The sequence below is a fragment of the Mastigoproctus giganteus genome, chromosome 5 (assembly GCF_048544385.1).
Source record: "Mastigoproctus giganteus isolate SK-2022 chromosome 5, ASM4854438v1, whole genome shotgun sequence".
NCBI classification, from domain to species: Eukaryota; Metazoa; Arthropoda; class Arachnida; order Uropygi; family Thelyphonidae; genus Mastigoproctus; species Mastigoproctus giganteus.
Window position 1 is genome coordinate 90,163,552 of NC_143579.1, and position 21,551 is coordinate 90,185,102.

Genomic DNA, 21,551 nt, shown 5'->3' on the forward strand with positions numbered 1-21,551 from the left:
TTACTTCCTCTGTATAAATCTGTATAAAAAGTTGGGTTTTCTCCTTTTGCTATCAGTGTTACCTTTCTTCTAAAAAACTGCTCCCTTTGTACAAATCTCAAATCTACCAAGTATAGAATATTGTTCCCACATCTGGTGGTGTCCGAGTAACCTGATCAGGCTTCTAGTCTTCAATCAAAAGAGAGCAGTTAGGTTAATTAATGACCATCTCTTACGAAGCTTCTCCATCCTGTATCTCGTAGATGTTCTTTTTCTGCTGCATGCTCTCTGTAGATACTTCCATGGGTACTTCATTTTCTCAACCTTCAACTCATATGTGGTACTAATACTATAGGTTCTAATACCTTTTGTGTTTGGTGGTTTTCATAAGGAGGGGAAAAAATATGCATGGCAGTATAGAATCTGTGTGATGCAAGTAGTTGAAAACACAGGTAAAAGGAAGGTTGTGATAGGCTACAGACAGAGCTTTGCATCATGAGAGTCTCTGCATGCAGATGGAATAGTCAAGCTCAGTGTTTCTCTTATTGATGAGTGGATGAAGTGGGAGGAAACTCATCACATGGAACAAATTTTAAGTAAACTAGATAGTTATTATTTGTATCAGTACCATAGGAAAAGTGATAGGGGCAAGAATAAATAAATGAGTAAAAAAGAATCTGTTTTTTTACAGTAAAAATTTTTTTTTTTCTTTTTGCAATAAAACAAGTATATAAAAATCAATTTTTTTAAAAAAAATTCAACTTTATATTTTGTTAATGAATATGGTCATTATAATCACCCGAGGATAGTTTTGCCATAACTGTTTAATTAGCCGCTACAAAAAAAAAAAAAAAAAAAAAAAAAAAAGGAAATTTTATTCTGAATGTGTTTTATTTCCAGTACAATGCAAATGATAAACCTCAGGGATGATGTCCTCTCTCATTTTATAAAGCAATTAAGATTAATAAAATATAAATTTATTTTATTTTAAAATTTGTCAAGGTAATGTGTTCTGATATAATCCAGTGAAGTGTGGACTGCAAATATTTAATACACTTGTTGCCGATGCTGTATTACTTTATGAATAAATGTGGTAAATTGTGAACTTTTCGGTTGTGAATTCCTAAGACCAAAATATGTTTTCTTACAGCAGTCAAAAGTGTGCTGGCTGCAAACAGAATTCATAGATAGCAGGTTGCCCTCAGAGTTTTCAGAAGTAGTAAGTTTATTTTATTTTAATTAATATACATGCTTTGAGTGACTGGGGTTCAAGCTTGTTACTGCTAAATACAGCAGTTTCTCATATTCTCTCTATCTTATGAACTCCTCTGACTGTGTGATCATCCTGGAGTATAAACAGAAACTTTATTTATTATTATAAATTTTTTTTTTTTTTTTTTGCCTGGTGCTCCAAAAGCTTGTTGCTTGCTTGTACTATATGACTAATTCTAATGCTAATTCTGACTAATGGGGAACAGAGTGGTGTATATTAGTGAAACGTTTGAATTATAGAATATAATTAAATGTAAATGTTTTCATATTATATTTCGTAAAAGATAGAAATTTGTTTACACTCCAGCAAGATACATTAATATAGATAATATTAGGACACAAATATGAGGACAATTTTTTTTATCCTTCTATCACTTGTGCTCTCAGTTTTACAAGGACGTTTGTGACACTCTTTTTGTTTTAATTATAAAAAGTCAGTTTTTAGCTTTTTTTACTGAATTGAAAATGGTAATGTATTAATTATGATTTGCTAAACTCAATTAAAATATTGAACAAAAATGAACAAGAGAAACTAATAATAATAATAGTTTATGATATTTTTAAAATTTTCAAGGTTGTTCATCCCTTAGATTGAAATATCCTCACACTGTGCCTGGTAGGTGCAATGCAAACATCTGTGTTTTTGTCAGCTATTTGCATTTAGCTGGAAAAATCAAAGCTCTATGGAAATATTAGAGACCCATCACTGGCTGGCATCTTACCAGACTCTACATGGGAATTGCTTTTTCTTGCTTTTTCTTGCATAGCATCTCTTAAATGCCACACACACACACACACAAAAAAAATTGTCCTGTAATTCAGTATATTGAGATGAAAACAGAAAATAATGTATGACCAATTAAATAATATTCATGGGCAATGGTACACGGGAGGATTTGATTTAATTTACAAATTTGAAAAAATAACTGAAAAATTTAGAAAAGCTGTTAGGTGTTACACTGATAACAGAGGAATAAGAAAATTTTTGGATTCATAATAAAATAAAATAATATAATTTTTTGAAACAATGACCTTTAATTGTCAATTTGATCAAACATAGACAGTACTTCCCCAGTTGTATAGGGTGTCCATAAAGTCCTGTTCCTGTTTTAAAATTTAATCATGTTGCAACCAAAAGACATAGAGCAATGCTGTCTTATGCAAATTATTATGAAGCTCCATAAGTTCTTTAATACACCATTCAAAACATCTTAGCGTTTACACCCTCAGAACATCAAGGCGAAACTCCACTTCTTACCATGTACAGGCTAGTGTATCAAAACTGACAGTTTTGATTGCCTCTCCTGATCTTCACACAAGCATTGTTATGCTTGTGTGAAGCGTTTCTATATTAGTAACAGACATTCTGTACATAAAATCCTTAAGGTATCCCCCATATGAAGAAGTCTAAGGGTGTGATGTCGGAGGAATGTGGAGGCCAGGCAGTTGATCCCTCATGGCCCACTATCTACCAGGAAATGTTTCATGGAAAATGATGAACATTTGCACTACAATGTGGAGCTGTACCATCCTGTTGAAAAATAATGAATGGCTACAACTCTTCTAGCCGAGGTATCACAGGCTACTGTAGCATGTCAAGATAAATGTTTCCTGTGATGGCCCCAAGTTAAACGTTTACACCAAACGTTTAACTTGGGGTTATCATGAATGTCATGCTACTTTTCAGAACCCCCTATCTGAATGTTATGGAGATTCACATGTCCAGGTATGTGAAAAGTGGCTTCATCACAGAAAAGCACCTTCTTTACATATTTTATGTCTTCATCAGTTGAAGCCAGCATAGAACAAGCTAATGCATAGTGCTGAAGGAGGTCACTTTGCTGCAAAACTTGGACGAATTGCACTAAATGCATAAAGGCATAGTCACTCATGCAAAACTGTGGATTGTTGATTTTGGTTACTGTTGTTCACATGAAGCACAGCGATACCTGCTGATGGAGGCTACTACCTATACGTTTTTTCAGGAACAGCTAAGTGGAACTGTATTTTTTTTATCGATTTGAAACTGTTGTTTTTCTCTAAATTTTGATTTAAAATTAGTAGTATATTTTTTAGTGATTCCTAGATTAATTTGGTATATTTGTTCTTTATTTGACCCTTGTAATTGCTTAAAAAACCCACTCAGCTTCTGTCGGCATTGTGTGTATCGATAAGAATGTATGAATTTTTTACACCATTGTTTTACTATTGATATAGGAGATACTTGGAGTTTTCTACTTAGCTTTGTGCAGTGTAATCATTACCAGAAGAGGCTTATAGACTAAAATTTATAGCACTACATATGTATTTTAATAACCTAACTTTATCACGTAGTCCATAACATACAATTAATATTCATAGAGCTTTTAGTATCGGTGATTTGGCATACATATAGTATCGCAAATAGGTTGCTTGAGAGTTTGAATGAAGTAAGTTAACAATAAATAGTGGAATCTCTACAAATATCTCCTATTAGAATTTACAAAAAACTTAACGTTATAGCATAATACATACTGTATAACTTAAACTTGATAGGAGATAGAGAATTCATATAACGTAAACTTATTTTAGCATTAAATCAGCTCACACACCAACCATAAGAATAAGTATTTACTGTAACTAAAATATTTACATATTAAAATAAAATAAATATTTACAAAAACTGCTATTATATTAAATTAAATTATATACATGTAAAAAACATTAAAACTGTGATAAAATCCTTTTATCGCTTTTAATCCAGTTTATTTTAGTGTATTTTATCTCAAGGATTTTATCACAGTTTTAATGTTTTTTACATGTATATAATTTAATTTAATATAATAGCAGTTTTTGTAAATATTTATTTTAATATGTAAATATTTTAGTTACAGTAAATACTTATTCTTATGGTTGGTGTGTGAGCTGATTTAATGCTAAAATATGAATTTTCCCAACCTCAGAGGCCTTTTTCAGGATAACGTAAACTTGGTAGGAGACATTGCTTTCCAGGCTGCTGCTCATTCCAATACAAGCAGTTCAAGCATGACTTTCACCTCTGCCTGCAGCTATTGTTGATCTGTTGCTGATGAGATTCTTTCTCAGATTATGTACCTGAGGAGGCATAAATTCAAATTGGGGAAGGACAGTTGTAGAATAGATGTGCAGAAATTTACCTTTAGCTAGTGGATGGTTGATAGCTGGAACAAACTTCCATCTGTCATTGTGGAAGCTGGTAGCTTAAATAAATTCAAGGAACAACTGGATAAACATTTGGAGGGAAGGGATGTGTGAAATGGGAATTAATTTTTTTTTTGGCTGATGCTGTATAAGTTTGCTTTCTGGCATCATATGCCTCTACTAATGCCATTAGTCTGTGTATTCCCCCGCAAGCTAGCAATTTTTCGTCCCACCTAACACTGCCTCGATAGCATCAGCAAATATTCTTGCGTCCTCTATATTAAAGCGTATCTGATCCGTGTAGAAGCAGCCTCTGCTATTAACCAGCACAGACCATGCTGAGGAAAGAAAAATCTACACCACAAGATTTGCACAGTCTCTCCAGGGCTGAATTGATTGGTAAGGCTTCTCGTCATATACTCCCTCCTATTGTGTCTGGGCAGAATTGCAGATAATTTCAAATTTAACCCTAACATGAGACTTTTTCAACATTGACCTCTGCTTGTTAAGTAAATCCATAGATCATCTACTTTTAATGTCATTAGTGACAACTTGCGCAACAATATCACCTTTTATAACCTTAAAAAATAATTTCTGCTCTGCAAAGTTATCAACTTTGTCTCTGGCAGGCATACCCCCGTTCTATTCCACCTATGCTTTTTTGCACAATATATTTCCTGTTTCCTTGACAGCAGTTACCATCTTGGGGATTGCCATTGTGTTTCCTGATGATTGAATGCAAGCTGTGGCATTGATGTGGGCAGCTGAGAGCTTGATGGGGTCACCCAACTTAAATCTTTCTAGAGCATCCACCCTGTTCTTCAAGCTCTCATAAAGGCTCATAACAATGCTAAGTTGACACCTAACATCCTCATACTCTTTACATCAAGCGCACATAACAACATTCCCCCTCCTCCTGGCAATATAATCATGTCCTGTTGCTGATAGCACCACAAACATCAAACCAGCAGTACAATTCATAAGGCTGTGATTCAGAGGACAACCACCTCCCTCTTCCCCTGAGTCACAGCACTCCAACTACCTTGAAACCCTTAAGAAAATTGACAAAGCACTTGAATTTTTTTGTGAGAATGACCCTCTTCCTGATATCTTGCAGTAAAAGTTAAGTGCGAAGTTAAACACATAAACTAAATGCTACAACACAATTCTATCTGAAAAAATAAAGCAAAAAATAAACAACCAAACAAACAACTGGATTCATTCTTTATTCATAAAACTGAAAAATAGTGTAACTTCAATAAACTTTACTTAAACCTTACATTGTTCAACATATAATAAAAAATGTCTAATGAAATAATTGTTTCATTTTTCTGTTCCTTCAATCCATTTTTTACTATGTGCAAGTACATAATACACATTATGAAAATTTGGTTCCCTGTTTTAAGTGGAATTTTCTGGAACCAGTTATCCTCAGATAACAAGTATCCCCTGTATATATATATATATTTCAATATCCAGTGTACAGTATATGTATTTCGTATCTCCTACCAAGTTTACGTTATATGAATTCCGTATCTCCTCTCAATTTTAAGTATTATGCTATAGCATTATGTTTGTAAATTCTAGTAGTTATAATAGATAATAAATTTAACTGTCTATTGCCAACCTATGTGATTCAAACTCTCAAGCAACCTATTTGCGATATTATATCTATGACAAGTTACCAATACTAAAAGCTCTGTGAATATTAATGTCATATGTTATGGACTATGTGATAAAGCTAAGTTATTAAAACACATGTAGTGCTATATAGTTTATAAGCCTCTTCTGATAATGGTTATACCGCTTCAAAGCTATCCACTTTATTATTTATTTTTAAAGGACATTATTATTATTAGCTTAAGTATCTGCTATATCTAAATTTCAATATTAGAACAATGGCGACAAAATTTGAATGCTCCTATCGATACTGCATGTGCCGGCAGGAGTTGACTGTGGTTTTTTAAGCAATTACAAAGGCAAAGTACAGAATAAATACACCAAATTAATCAGGAGATCATAAACAAATACTGCACTACTAATTTTAAATCAAAAGTTAGAGGAAAACAATTTCAGACCAATAAATAAAGTTTCACTTAGCAGCTCCTGAAAAAACGTCTAGTTCGTAGCCTCTTCAGCAATAACAAGTCCTTTCTCTTTCTCAGATTATGCACTTGAGGTGAGTGGGCATAAATTCAAATTGGGATATGACAGTTGCAGAATAGATGTGTGGGAACTTGCCTTTAGCCAGCTAGTGGTTGATTGCTGGAACAAGGTTCTATCTGTCGTTGTAAAAAAAGGTAAAGTGCAGCCATTATCAACCCACTGCAGGATGGAAGCCTCCTCAACAATTCATGCTGAGGGAAATGGACTATAATCTGCCATGCTGGTCCAGTGCGGGTTGGCAGATTGACCGTATTCAGCAGTCAGGGGCTTGAACCCCGGTCTACTCAAGGAGCGTGTGCTACTGTACTTCTACTCCTGACCACTTGGCTACGGAGGCTTGTGGAAGTTGATAACTTAAATAAATTCGAGGAATAACTAGCAAAACCTTTTGGAGGGAATAGATAGGTGAAATGGAAGTGTTTTTTTTTTTTTTTTTTTTTTTTGCTGATGCCGTATAAGCTTGCATCATATGCCACTGCTAAAGCATTGGGAAGTGATGAACATTTGCACTGCAGTGTGGAGCTCTACCATCCTGTTGAAAAATGATGACTGGCTACAACTCTTCTAGCCGAGGGATCACAGGCTACTGTAGCATGTCAAGATAAATGTTTCTTGTGATGGCTCCAAGTTAAACGTTCACACCAAACGTTTAACTTGGGGTTATCATGAATGTCATACTACTTTTTGCTTGGACATTATTATTAGCCATATGGCATAAGGAAGGCTGAGGCTTTTGCTGCACAAGCCAAAAAAAGTTTCTGAGTTATCCTGAGGGAGAGAAAACAAGAGTCAGAAGTAAACGGGAATCACCAAGAAAGAGAAGCATGATGATATTCAGTTCAGGACCCTGGGTGTACCAAACTGATACTCACCAGATGTGAGCCCCTCAATGATTTCTTGAGACACGTGTGGACATGTTTTGTGATAGGTCAATCACTTCCTCTTGCTTGAAAATTCTGATCCCATCTCTTGATACTTGGTTTGGAGGGATGATTCTTTCCGTGTGATCACCGATAATTGGAGTTTTATAATACATTATAAAAAAAAAACTTTTGTAGTTTTATAATTTGCATCAACCACATTGCTCTGTCTTTTGGTTGTGCCATAATTAAATTTCAGGATAGGAACAGGACTTTGTGGACACCCTGTATTTTTTTTGTTTCTTTGTTTTGTTTTGAGTAAAAGGCGTTTTTTTTTTTCTTTAATCACTTCATAATGTTATTTTTCATTTTTCTTAGTGCATAAAAATGAGCTTAAAATTCCTCATTAGAATTAAAAAATTTAACTTGGTGATGGTGGCACTTCACCTATTAGGTGACTTGCCACCATGACATCCCATGTTTACCCTTTATTAGTGATTAAAAATTTGAAATTTTTTCTATATTCCTGAATATAGACAGACATTTGCTGTATTTGTCTCTGTAGTGATTTTTTATAGTTTCACAGAGTAAATTAGGGCAAGAATCTGTCAGGTTACCTACCACCTTTTTCAGGTACTTGTATTGTGGGAGATTACCCTCCACAACATTTCAAATTACATGCTTTTTTATGTTACTTGTTTTTACTCTCAAACTAGTTCAGTAAACATCTTGTCTTACTCTAGTTGTTTTTGAAAGATTTATTATTGTTTTCACATTGTAATTACAAGAATAAGAAATCTGATATTCTCTCCAGATGGCCACTAGACTAGGGAAACAAGATATGTAGTTTTGTGTGCCAAATTTCAAATAAATTTTGAAAAAATTTGTAAATGGAAGTGAATAATAGTACCTGAATATATATATATAGTCATAAATTAGAATAAGGTTTAAAATAATAAAATAATGCCAGCACTACGGCAAGACAAGAGCGAAAAAACAAAATTAAACCTAGATTCAAATCTAACAGGGAGGGAAGAGAAAGGTAACAAGAATAACCTTTTTATTTTTACCCTTTTTACCCTCCTTTTTATTTTTACCCTTTTTACCCTCCTTTTTATTTTTATTAAGTAATACTTCTTTTCCAACATTATTTAAATATAATTATGTCACATGATAGTATTGGGCGAATTGCTAACGCTACGCCTGTACTGCCATCTATAGTTTATTATTTGTTTATATAAACGGGTTAAGTTTACTTTTGTCAGTAGTGTGGCTTTGCATTAGAGTGCTCTTGTCTGTTCTATTTTTGATTTTCGCCGCATCAGGACCACCGCTGTTCAATTCCCTGCATTGGCGGTTTGATCTGGGGATCGGTGTGGCGGACTGATCTTGCGATCGTTTCGTCTTTGCGGCGATTTGTTTAGCGTTCGAAATGCAGCGATTCTTTGACCATTATTGGCCTTGTGGTCCTCTGTTGAGATGGGGCATAATGGTCAGTCTATTTTTTATTTTTGTTTTATTGTGAATGGTGTAAATCTCTGTTTGGTGATATTTCACATAAATTTCGACCTGGTGCCCATCAGAGGGGGCACCGCTAAATTTCTATTTAATTGGCTTTAAATTTCAATGAATTATTATTCGTATAATTAGATTTTCTAAATTAATTTAGAGTTTCCGTTGCAATATATTTTATTCTTGTTACCTTTCTCTTCCCTCCCTATTAGATTTTAATCTAGGTTTAATTTTGTTTTTTCGCTCTTGTCTTGCCGTACTGCTGGCATTATTTTTATTTTAAACCTTATTCTAATTTATGACTTATTTCAAGCATCATGTAGAGGAATATGCTTTTTGCTGCCTCTGATGTGTGCTGTACCCTCCTTTTTATTTTTATTAAGTAATACTTCTTTTCCAACATTATTTAAATATAATTATATATATATATATATATATATTTAATTTTTTTTTAAAAGTATTTGATACGCAATAAGCAGAAATATATGTGCATGTGTATTTTTAAAATTTCAAGAGCTTTAAGTCTTAAAAGACTGGAAAATGGAAGAGTTTAATAGATTTGTGTTTATATTTTATTTCTACATTTTTTATTAATTTTTTTATTTTTAAATATTCATCAGAATTAATATTATTTGTTTTTCTTGAAACTAAAATAGGTACAAAGAAACATAGCATTTTTAAATAACTAATTTTGTCTTTAATAAAGAGTTGCCTAAAATAAGTATCGTAATCCGTTAATAAAAGCGAATATTGGTATTCTCTAAAGAGAATCCGAAAACATTTTTAAGAAATTAAAAAATAAGTTGGTTACCTGTGAGATGATTCACCAATTTTTTCCCTACATTTTGGGTGTCATAACCAGTGGGTTAATGAGAGTGGTGGGGCAGTTTTTTCCTTTTGTTAGTTGACTTTTTGTTGACTTCCTCTTTCATGTATAGATTTTTCTTTTGAGATGCTTTTGCTATTTCTTCTTCCATTACCATACGAAACCCCACCATATCCTCTCTTTTCTAGTGAAGTTGTTACATCCCCCAAATTAAAGTGAAAAAATACAGTAGCAAAACAGTAGTGAAATAAAGTCATTATTTTGCTACACTTTTGCAATAAATTCTGATAGTCTTTATCTTCAATTCTGTCTAAATCTTATAAGAACATTATCATTTATTAGCTTTTTTCCACACTTATTAGGCTCTGCTTTACATCATTTTGAAATTTAGCACTGTTGTAAATTGTACTTTATATATTATAATTTTTAATTAACGACTGTATTTTCTTTTCTTTTGTTTAATCTACTGTCAGAATCACTAAAAAAACAAAATGCCTTTCAGTTGTTTCCTAACAACCTTCGGTACTTATGTTTAAGTAGAATGTGACTTTGTGATTGTATGAAACTTTGTTCAGAGGCAAAAAAAAAATAATTTGATATTGTTTTTGTTTCTTGATAAAATTTCATTAGAAGGATGTGCTGCCATATTCTGAATGGTTTTTTTACTTCTTTTACAATGTGATTGTGAACCATTCTGAAAAATTTCAGGATTGTATCATTAAATTCTCGTGTATGAAAAAATCTCCATTCTGTCTTAAATAAAACATTTAAAAAAAAAAAAAAAAAAAAGGCTGTTTAAAATTATAGTCTTATTAGTGAAATTTTATGTTTATATAATCTCTCTTTAAATCTGTATGTTTCCTAACCTTTACAGTATTATCTAGTAACTTATTCCAATAGTTTATTACTCTTATTTAGTTCTGGTATGAGGGCTTTTTTTTTTTTTTTTTTTTGAGTTGTTACTGAAGTTGCCACTATAAATTTTTCTGTTATGATATTTATCTGATATTTATTTATTTATTTTTGTATGTGCGTGTAGGAACTATCATCAGTATTTGATTTTGAAAATAGTTTTCACTGTTTGTAATGAACTTTAAATACTAAAATATTGTCATACTGATGTTTTGAAGTCTAAAAACACTTAATTAGATATATATGTATTAAAAAAAAACTTATCAAAAATTTAGCAATCAGAATGACATACTCCCTTTGAGAATAGTGCCTCAGGTAATCAGCATGCCATGAAAAAAGATAATATACACACCTCATTACATTTCTGGTGTTTCTGATTTTTTTCCTGAAATTCATCGAATCCATTTTTTGTTATTAATAGGTTCTTGATTATCTGGGCTGTGTATTAACCCAGAGAAATCATCTCTTGCCATGGAAATCTAAACTACTCTAAGCTGCATAACAAATTGGAATACATAGAATGCTTTCCACAGGTTTTGTTTGTTTACATTTTGTAATGTTTCTGTAGATAAGTTATACCCTTTAATTTTTCAGAAATCTCCTCATCCCATTTGCATTCTGCTTACTAGCTAGCCATATATCAATAATACTTCAGTTTTAGTACTGTATGCTTAATTTTAACATTCTTCTCAGAGTTTTTTTATTTTTACATTTTTAATTTGTGTTTGTGTACTAAATCATGTTAAAGTGGAAAAGGATCATTCTTTCTGCTGAACAGACTTTAGCTAATCAATAAACATGAAAAAGGTGCTGAAGAGTCAACTTTCGTGAGTTGACCTGACAACCCGGAAGAACAAAGTGCTGCTGCTCTTGCTGACAAGATGATGCTTCAAAATCGACACTGTACCTTTTGCAGGAAGGCAAACAAATGGAAAAAGCAAACTTTGCCGTTCTCCTCTTTTAATAGATAATATGTATGTATTAAATTGTGTCAGATTTCAATAAATTATGCCGTATTGTGCAGGAAGGCAAACAAATGGAAAAAGCAAACTTTGCTGTTCTCCTCTTTTAATAGATAATATGTATGTATTAAATTGTGTCAGATTTCAATAAATTATGCCGTATTCGTTATAAATCATGAATGCAGTATTCATGTAGATAAATGTATGTTTTGTCACATAAGTTTTTCTCTCATTTTGCCTGTTAACTGGAGTGCTAATTATTCAGGAATATTTATTTCCTAATCCTGAATAATCAGGATCTTCTGTAACTTGTTAAGTGTTTACCAATTAAATTAACTAAAATTATATGAAAGTAATTGTTTTCAATTCACTTTATGTACTTACAGTGTAATATTCACTCATATTACTTCTCACAAAGTAATATTTGCTCTTATCAATTTTTTGTAATATTTTTTACCCATTTTCTCCTGGAATTTAATGAAAATTAAAATGAAAAACTTTATTTCCCAATGATAAAATTTATATGTTTAGTAAATTGATAACAAAAATAACTATAGTAAGCTCTGGTTAATGTGATTGTTTGTAAACTGAATTTTGATTCTCTTAAATGGTGATTCTAATAAACAAAAATCATATTTTCCGCAGACTAGAAAAATAAAAATAAAGGTATAAAATACAAATTTACACTTTATTACCTTACCAATTAACAAAATTAAATGATATGTGGCGATTGGAAGAATATTATATATAGGTTAGCAAAATAAAAATAAATTTATACTTATGTACATAGCTTAATTAATATACATGCCAATTAAACATAACACTTTGTAATATGATTTTAATTTAAAATAGTCACTTATTTTAAATTTGTTTTAGAGTCTATATTCACAATCACTTGCACCAGTTTCTTCCAGTGCTCTCCTCAGAATGGCCATATCTTGACGAGGTTTCAGTTTTGTAACTAGAATTTGTTCATCTTCATTTTCTTCCTCCTTGATGTAATTATCAGTAACAGACTGGGCAATTTCATCATCTGTTAAAGCTCTAGTGACTCATAGATCACTATGTCCAACCAATCATTAAATTCCTGTTCACCCATGCCTTCTGGCTTTTCCATGTGACCAGTATCATGAGTTAGTTGACCATCATGAATAATTAATCTAAATTTTTTGAAACAGTTGCTAATGGGAGTTTCAGAAACTTCATTCCAGACACTCGTTGTCAAATGTGAAATGCATGTAAAATAGTTATCTGCTTTGTGATATCAGATGATTTTCCTAAAACATAATCTATAGACTGGATGATTTGTTTCCTCATATCTGTTCTATAAAAGGGTCTTAATGGTTTTGATTTTTCCCTGGTAGAGAGGGTTGAATCAGTGATGTGGCATTTGAAGGTGGAAAAACTAATTCACTGTTTTTGAAAGCCAGCTTTGGATGAGCTGGACAGTTGTCCAAAACCAGCACAGTTTTTTACATTTTCTTACCCAGTTGCAAATTCCATTTTCAAAGATAATTTTAAAATAAAGAAGCAATCATCTAAGCTTTGGCATTATTGGCATGTTCAACATGTAGCTGTTTTACTCCTTTAAAACATCTAAGTGATTTTTTCTTTTTTCCTATATCTAATGGCTTCATCTTGATTGTACTCATAATGTTGCATGTTAAAAGAACTGTAGTCCTGTCTTTCAGTTTCTTTCTCTGCAGATGCAGAGACATTTTTAAAAAAAAAATCATGCAATTAGCATGGGGTGGGGGATAGCCTTGTAGTACAAGCTTGCATCATCTATGTTAGAAATTTCAGCAGCATTTTAAGTCCTTAACAGTTTGCCAAGAAGTTTTCAATCATTTGTCAGCTGCAGAATCATAGGAAACTAGTTTTTCATCCTGAAGGTTTTTGTAAACAATACAATGCCCCTCCTTCCATCTTGTCAGCCATCCCTTAAACTTTTGCTGAAAAACTACTCTTTGTGTAGATTTTTCAGCAAAATCATTAGCTTTTTGAAGAAGAAGAATGCTATGATTGATTGATGCATGAAATGAGCTGGCATGTTTGAACCAAATGAACAGAGCTTCATCTACAATTGGGCATTTCGCTTCATGCTTCCTTTTCTGGTTTCATTAATCAAATTAGTATTTAATTCAAATCCACTCTTTCTGTTCACTGACATTTTTTGGGTTTTAAATTTTAAAACAGTGAAAAAGATAAGGATCAGTCAATAACAAAGAATACAGTGTGTGCAAATTGCAACTGACATGATGTGCAAGTGAAATAATGAACGGTAAAAAGTTTAGATGTAGGAATGAAGAGAAGTTTCAGAAAATTTCTTTATGGTTTAGCATTATCATTAGTTGAGGCATATGATGCAAGAACCTTATACAGCATCAGCCAAAAAAAAAAAAAAAAAAACTACCCATTCAGTCACTCCAGATGTTTGTCTAGTTCAGCCTTAAATTTATTTAAGCTATCAATTTCCACAATGACAGGTGGAAGTCTGTTCCAGCAATTAACTACCAGCTGGCTAAAGGCAAACTTCTGCACATCTATTCTGCAATTGTCTTTCCTTCATAATTTAAATCTATGCCCCTCTCAATTTCTTAATCTGCGCAAGCATCCCTTCAGCATTGAGCCTGCTCAAACCATTCAAGGCTTTCAAAAACAGTGAATTATACACCTCGCTCAGGTTATCTCGCAGGTGCCTAGTCTTCAGATGCTGCAACTTGCAGAACTTGAACCTTACTTTGTAAGCGAACCCCTTTGTTCCTCCCACCAGTCTTGTTGCCCTTCTCTGTACTCATTCTAGCAACTCTAAATCCTTCTTAAAATGAGGCCTCCAGACCTGTAAACAGTACTCAAGATGTGGCTTGGCCATTGCCTTATACAAAGGGATAATCAACTCTGTACTAGCAAAATTCCTGTATATCATTGACAAAACTCCATGACCTGCTCTGGCAGCCGGTCTGCACTGCTCAGAGAACTTCATATCTGACTGCACAATTACCCCCAGGTCTTTTTCATTCTCAACCTCCCTGAGTGTAGTAACATACAGTTGCTATGTTTCTCTTGGGTTTTTTTTTTTATGAGAACCCCAAACACAAGAGGTATTATAACCTATAGTACTTAGTACCGTGCTTGGGTTGGAGGTTGAGAAGACGAAAGAAGATATTTGTTGATATTGGACTTGAACTTCTGTAGACTGTAATTTTCAGGAAATACGTATGAAGGAAGGTTGTTCCAGAAAATGGCAGTTGAATGAATAAATGAGGAAGATGAAAAGTTGGTTCTGTGGGTTTGAAGTTGGAGATTAAATGGATGTTGGCTGGTGGCGGCACGTGTTCGGACTGTTTTGAAAGAGAGAGCGGGAATTATAGAAGCCAATTCAGAAGAACATTGCCCATGGAAGTATCTGTAGAAGAGGCATGCAGCAGAAACAGTGCGTCTATGAGAAAGCGAGTGGAGAGACTCTGTTAGAGATGAATCATTAATTAGCCTAACTGCCCTCTTCTGAATGGAATCAAGAAGCCTGAGAGAGGTTTTGGGGGCACCACCCCAGATGTGGGAACAATATTCCATGGCAGGGCGGATTTGCGATTTATACAGAGTGAGCAGCTGTTTGGGAGAAAAGTAACGCCGAGAGCGAAAGAGAAAACCAAGTTTTTTAGATGCGGAGGAAGCAATATTTGTAATGTGCTTGTGCCAAGAGAGATTAGAAGTCAGGGTAATCCCCAAAAGAGATATATCATTTTGCCTAGAAATCGGAGTGTCACTAAAGATAAGCATAGGAGCAGAAGAATCCTTTTTGCGAGATATAAGACAAGATTGAGTTTTAGAAGGGTTGAAACCAACTAAGTTGTCTTTGCCCCACTGGAGAATTACCTGAAGATCGGCATTTAAGGAATTGGCAGCACATTTTCGAGAACTTGAAGCTGATTGAGCTGGACAAGGTTTCTCAAAATGGAAAGTTGAATGCAATGTGCTATCATCGGCAAAACTATGGATAGGATTTCCAGTCAATGGGAGAAGGTCATTGATATACAAGAGGAAAAGAGTGGGGGAAAGAACTGAACCTTGGGGGACACCGGCATTAGTGGAGAAGTTAGAAGACAGAGAGCCATCTACCATCACCCTCAGTGAGCGATCAGAGAGAAAACTGGATAACCAATTATTAAAAACAGTTGGCAAACCATAAGATGGAAGCTTGTTTAGAAGACCTTTATGCCAAACACGATCAAAAGCCTTTGAGATGTCAAGAGCAACTACTTGTGTTTCACCGAACCTTTCCATTGAATTAGTCCATAAATGGGTAACATAAGCCAGAATATCACCAGTGAATCGACACTGACGGAATCCATACTGGTGATCGTTGATCAGACGGAAGGTTTCTAGGTAGTTTAAGAGTTGGCGGTTAATTGATTTCTCCATTACTTTAGAAAGAGTAGAAGTAATTGCAATGGGATGATAATTGGATGGGAGGGATTTGTCAACCTTTTTAGGAACTGGCTGGATATGAGCAAATTTCCAAGCAGAAGGAAAAACACCTTTGGAATAAGAAAGTGAAAAAAGGCGGCAAAGAATAGGAGTAAGTTCAAGAGCACAGGTTTTGAGAACAAGTGGAGAAATACCATCAGGACCTGGAGCTTTCTTAGCATCAAGATTCATCAAAATCCTTCTGATATCCTTTTGACGGAAGACCACAGGAGGTATTGAAAGGAGCGTGTTAGGAATGGTGGGAGGTGTTTTACCAAGATCATTAATACATGAGCTCGAAGAAAAATGGGATGCTAGCAGGTCAGCTTTATCCTTGGCTGAAGTGACAACAGAACCATCTGGTTTGGACAGAGGTGGGAGCAGAGATGGGCAAAAGTTGAGGCCAATAGCTTTGGCAAGAGACCAGAATGCTCGGCTACCATTAGGGCAAGAAGCAAGTTTTCTACTCTTAGCCTGTTCAAACTCTAATTTGGACTGATTAATAACTGCTTTACAATTGTTGCGAGCTTTGGTGTAGGCAGAAAATGAAACTGAAGAATTAGAAACAAGCCAATTACGATATGCAACGTTCTTCTCTTGGACAGCCTTAGCACATTTATTGGAAAACCAAGGTTTAGATAAAGGACGAGATTTTAAAGTGGAGTGTGGGATAAAGGATTCCATTCCTGCAAGAATAATCTCGCTGACACGATCTGAGCAAACGTTGACATCAGAAGTTTTGAAACAGTAATCAGACCAAGGAAAAGAAGAAAAGAAGTCACGCAGGTCATCCCATTTTGCATTCTTGTAATGCCAAACAATACGAGGTTGGGAATAGCCATGAGATAAAGGTTCCATTGGAGAAGAGACAATCACCAAGTTGTGATCTGAAGTGCCTAAAGGACCTCTCACTTCAACCTTGTACTTAGAAGGGTTGTTTGTGAGAAAAAGATCAAGCGTATTGGCTGTATGATTAGGATTGTCCGGTATTCTTGTAGGTAAATGAACAATCTGTGCTAGGTCATTAGTAATTGCAAAAGCCTCAGCATCTCGACCTGCTGGGTCGGTGTGACTAGAAAACGGAAGCCAGCTGGAGTTGTGAACGTTAAAATCACCAAGGAAAATTACCTCACTGTTAGGAAAGTTGGACTGGAGAAAGTCAAGTTGCAAAGAGAGGTAGTTAAAGAGTTCCAAGTGATTAGTGGAGTTGGGAGAACGGTAGAGACAACAGATGAATTTTACACAATGAGGTAGAGAGATTTTAAGCCAGAGAAGATCAAAGAGAGGAGATTCCAAATTGCCAAGTCTCTGACAGGGAATATCAGAACGGACGTATGCACAAGTACCACCTTTGAGGCGAAAGGAATCATACAGCAAATAATTTGGACATCTGAGATGAGCAGTAGTTGAATCAACTGATAACTGAGATTCAGTCAGAAAAAGTACATGGGGTTTGGAAGACTGCAAGTGGAAATGGACATCGTTGCGATTAGAATTGAGACCACGTATATTTGTGTAATGAATTAGGAAGTCCTTGGGAGGTTTAGATCTTTTAGCAGATAAGCTTGCTCTATTATTTTGACAATTCATGGTGTATTCAATAGTAAGAAAAAGTGGGTGGGACATGCTGTATGAAGTAATGAAATTTTTCGGATATGGCGTACATGTGGTAATAATATACCCAGATCCTTGACATAACGTGGCCTCGACAATGCTCCCCGCATACACACTACTCGGACTCCCTCCAGTCACTATCTGGCAGAGTAGAGGTAGCAAGATTATACACTAGCTGATCCGGAAGCTTCCTAGAGAGTTACCAATAGGTTCAGTCCGGTGTACTAACTAGCGGCCAGCCTGCGAACACCGTTTTAGAGCTGTACCCTCGAAATGTAAGGAATATTGGATCTCGCCACGACATTCATCATAACCTCAAAAATCATCAATCATACTGCATGATGGAAGAGATAGGGAAGGGTTGGCCGGAACTTAGCTCTAGAGACTAAACATATGTTCCACCACTTCAAGCCTCCAATAAGCAAAGTGGTGGTATTTCACCGGTTGATGAGAGTCATCTACCACCTAGTACTGCCTGGTAACATAGAGGGGCGGCGTTCCTCCATGTGGTGTGGGCGCCACACCTCGACCCCTGCTTACATTGGTTCACACCTGGGTGGTCACCCACCATGTACTTGTGCATGAAGGTTATACCCAGGATTACTAACAGTCCCACCATCGTGAAGGTGCAAGCAGAGGATTTGGCTGTCATAGACCGTCCGGACTTCGCCGAAATTGGGTCCACTTTGACTTGAGTGTCACCCGAATATCAGTTCCATCAGCGTTTTAGACTCCCAGGTAGCAAGAACAGCTTGTCTGGCATATCTGTGAGAATGTCTGTGACAACCTCAATTTTTGCATTTGTCAGTGTTCAGTTGCCACTTATCAGCCTATCTGCCTAACTTTTCTAGATCCTGTTGCAGTAGCATACTGTCTTCACTGTCATTAACAACCCTGCCAACCTTTGTATCATCTGCAAACCTGGACGTTAAGCCTGATGTACCTTCATTGGTATTATTGATAAATACACAAAACAACGAGCTCAGCACCGAACCCTGGGGAACTCCGCTAAGAACATTAGTCCACGTAGAGCAGTGTCCATGTATTACCACTCTCTGCCGTCTCCCACTCACCATCCCTTTATCCATTGCAGTAACTTGCCTTACTGAAATCCAAGTATATGATATCAAAATTATTTTTTTTGCATGCAGTTTCCTTTGTGACCACATCTTAGTATCCAATCAAATTTATCAGACAAGACTTCCCCCTTAACAAACCCATGCTGTATCTGAACTATTACTGCTGTCTTGTCTAGGTGATCCTGTATCAACTCTTTAACCAGTGACTCCATTATTTTAAGTCCCTGAAGGCTTCCCATTTAGAATTCACCATTGGTAATAGAATCAGTTCATCCCACTGTATAGAATTTAAAAACTGTCTGAGACCACTGTAGTCACCTTTATAAAAAAAAAAAAAAACCTTTCCCTTTACCCTTGATGGTAGTTACATCTTTAAGTAAATCCCACATCAGTACACTGTGATCACTGTACCTAGTGGAACCTTTTTCTGCAAATTCTTAATGCATGAATAATCACTGAATCTGATAATCAGATCAAGGGTATTACTCCCTTTGGTTGCCCCTTGAACATGTCGCTGTAGAAAACAATCCTCCAATAAATCTACAAAAGTCTTGCTAGCTTGTGAGTGACCAATCCACAAGTTCCAGTTAATATCTGGAAGGTTAAAATCTCCCATTACAAGACTTTGATTTACTGGCCCATTCTATTTCTCTGCACAACTGTTTATTGTACTCATCAGAGTTATTAGACCCTCTAACATACTCCTGCTCTCATTTTCCATTTCCCAGTGTTTATGTCACACCAAACAGACTCAACATTGCACTGTCAACCCGTGTCAACTGGATGCACTTCCATAGATTTTAGATATTTCTTAACTACAGCATAACCCCCTCCCTTCCTACCCTGTCTGTCCTTTCTATACACATTGTACTCCCTAAATTCCAATTCTGCACTGCTTATATCTGTGTGACACCATGTCTCTGATATCCCAACAATATCTGCCTTTGATGTCTTGATCAGCACTTCAAATTCATCAATTTTATTTACTATATTTTTAGAATTAGTGTACATGAAAGTATACATGCACTTGTTCTTACGCTTAGTTACCCTAATGCAGCCCATGTATTTACTTGTTCCATGATGACTCCTAGCAGCTCTTGAAGTTCCCAGCAACTTGCTTTCTAGGCTGCTGCTCATTACAATGGAAGCAGTGCAAGAATCACTTTTGCCTCTGCCTGTGGCTACCGTTAAAAAAAAAAAAAAAAATTGGCGGGATTCTCAAATCTGTGAATCCCGCCAATCTAGCAGTTTTCCGACCCACCTAACACCACCTCTATAGCATCAGTAAATATTCTTGAACACTTTCTATTTAAGATTATCCCATCCCTGTAGAGAAGTAGCGTTTCCTGTTAGCAAGCACAGACCACGCTGAAAAAAATTCTACTCCATGAGTCTTGCACAATATCTCCAGGGCTGAATTGATTGACAAGACGCTCATCATATAGTCCCTCCTATTGTGTCTTGGCAGAATTGGAAACGCTCTCAAATTTAACCCTAACCCCGGGGGCTCACATCTGGTGAGTATGGGCTTGGCAAACCCAGGGTCCCGAGCTGGATATCATCATTCTTCTCTTTCTTGGTGATTCCTTTGTACTTTCTCTCTCTCTCTCTCTCTCGGGGTAACTCGGGATTTTTTTTTTTTTTTTTTTTGGCTGGTGCAGCATAAGCCTCAGGCTTCCTTGTACCATATGGCTAATAATAATAATAATAATAACTCGCGACTTTTTTCCAGCATTGACCTATACTTGTTAAGTAAATCTGCAAATCTCTTACTCTTAAGGTCATTAGTGCTAATGTGTACAACGATATCACCTTTTGTGCCCTTAAAAGATGATATCCATTCTGTCATCAACCTTTGCCCCTGGCAGACATACCCTGGTCCTGTTCCACCTATCCTTTTTATATAATATATTCCCTGTCTCCCTGACAATAGAGTCACCGACAATAACTAGTTCTTGTGGGACCAGTGCATTCTTCCTTGGAGATTGCCGCTGTGTTGCTTGATGTACAGGAGTCAGCTCTGGCGTTGAGAGCTTGATGGGTTGTCATTAATTTTTTTGAGGGCATTTACCCTACACCTCAAATTCTCAGATGCCCATCAGAATGCTGAGTTGGCACCTGATTGAAGATTTCATGGAAGGAGAAACACATTTCACCATAATAATATTAAAAAACCACAGAACTCTAATTTTTATTGCAAATGTAATAAGATTGAGTTGAATATCCACTTATAATAGATTGTACTAACAAAAAAGCCCAAGAAACTGGAAACTGTGAATTGTTTTATGGTTGTTTAAATTTATGACCTACAAAAATGATACTTTTGAAAAAATATCACAAAGGCATTCAAATTTTATTCTAATAAATGATGAAAGTGTGGTGCATTTTAATGATTTGAATTGATAAAAGTAAAAGAGTGGATAGATGTGTAGTATAATCAGCATACTTTAAGCAAAGACATCTGAAATGGACCACATTAGTTTTTAGAGAGAAAGAATGTGCCCAGGGTTGGTAATAGGTGATTTGTATGTCACACAGGAATTCAATACTTGAATTATTAAGGAAACACCAAACACTGCATTGGTAGTTTTTACATGCGCTACTTCTATCTTGTACGGTTATATGAAATTAGAAAAATAAGATAGCATTTTTTAAAATATGTGAAGACCGTCCAGAATAATTAGTACATTAGCATTTCAGCTGTTTACAATAGCCCTTGACCATTGGGAACAAATATCTGAAA

The 21,551-nt window shown here is 35.3% G+C and overlaps 1 protein-coding gene across 1 annotated transcript in view; it reads left to right on the forward strand.

Moving 5' to 3' along the window:
* LOC150085552 (homeobox-containing protein 1-like) overlaps nucleotides 1-21,551 on the forward strand; it is a 425,950-nt gene that overhangs the window by 62,482 nt on the left and 341,917 nt on the right. Inside the window, exon 3 of the mRNA XM_090374597.1 lies at nucleotides 1,130-1,198. The gene's annotated coding sequence lies outside the window, so the exon portion shown is untranslated. The remainder of the gene's footprint in view (nucleotides 1-1,129; nucleotides 1,199-21,551) is intronic.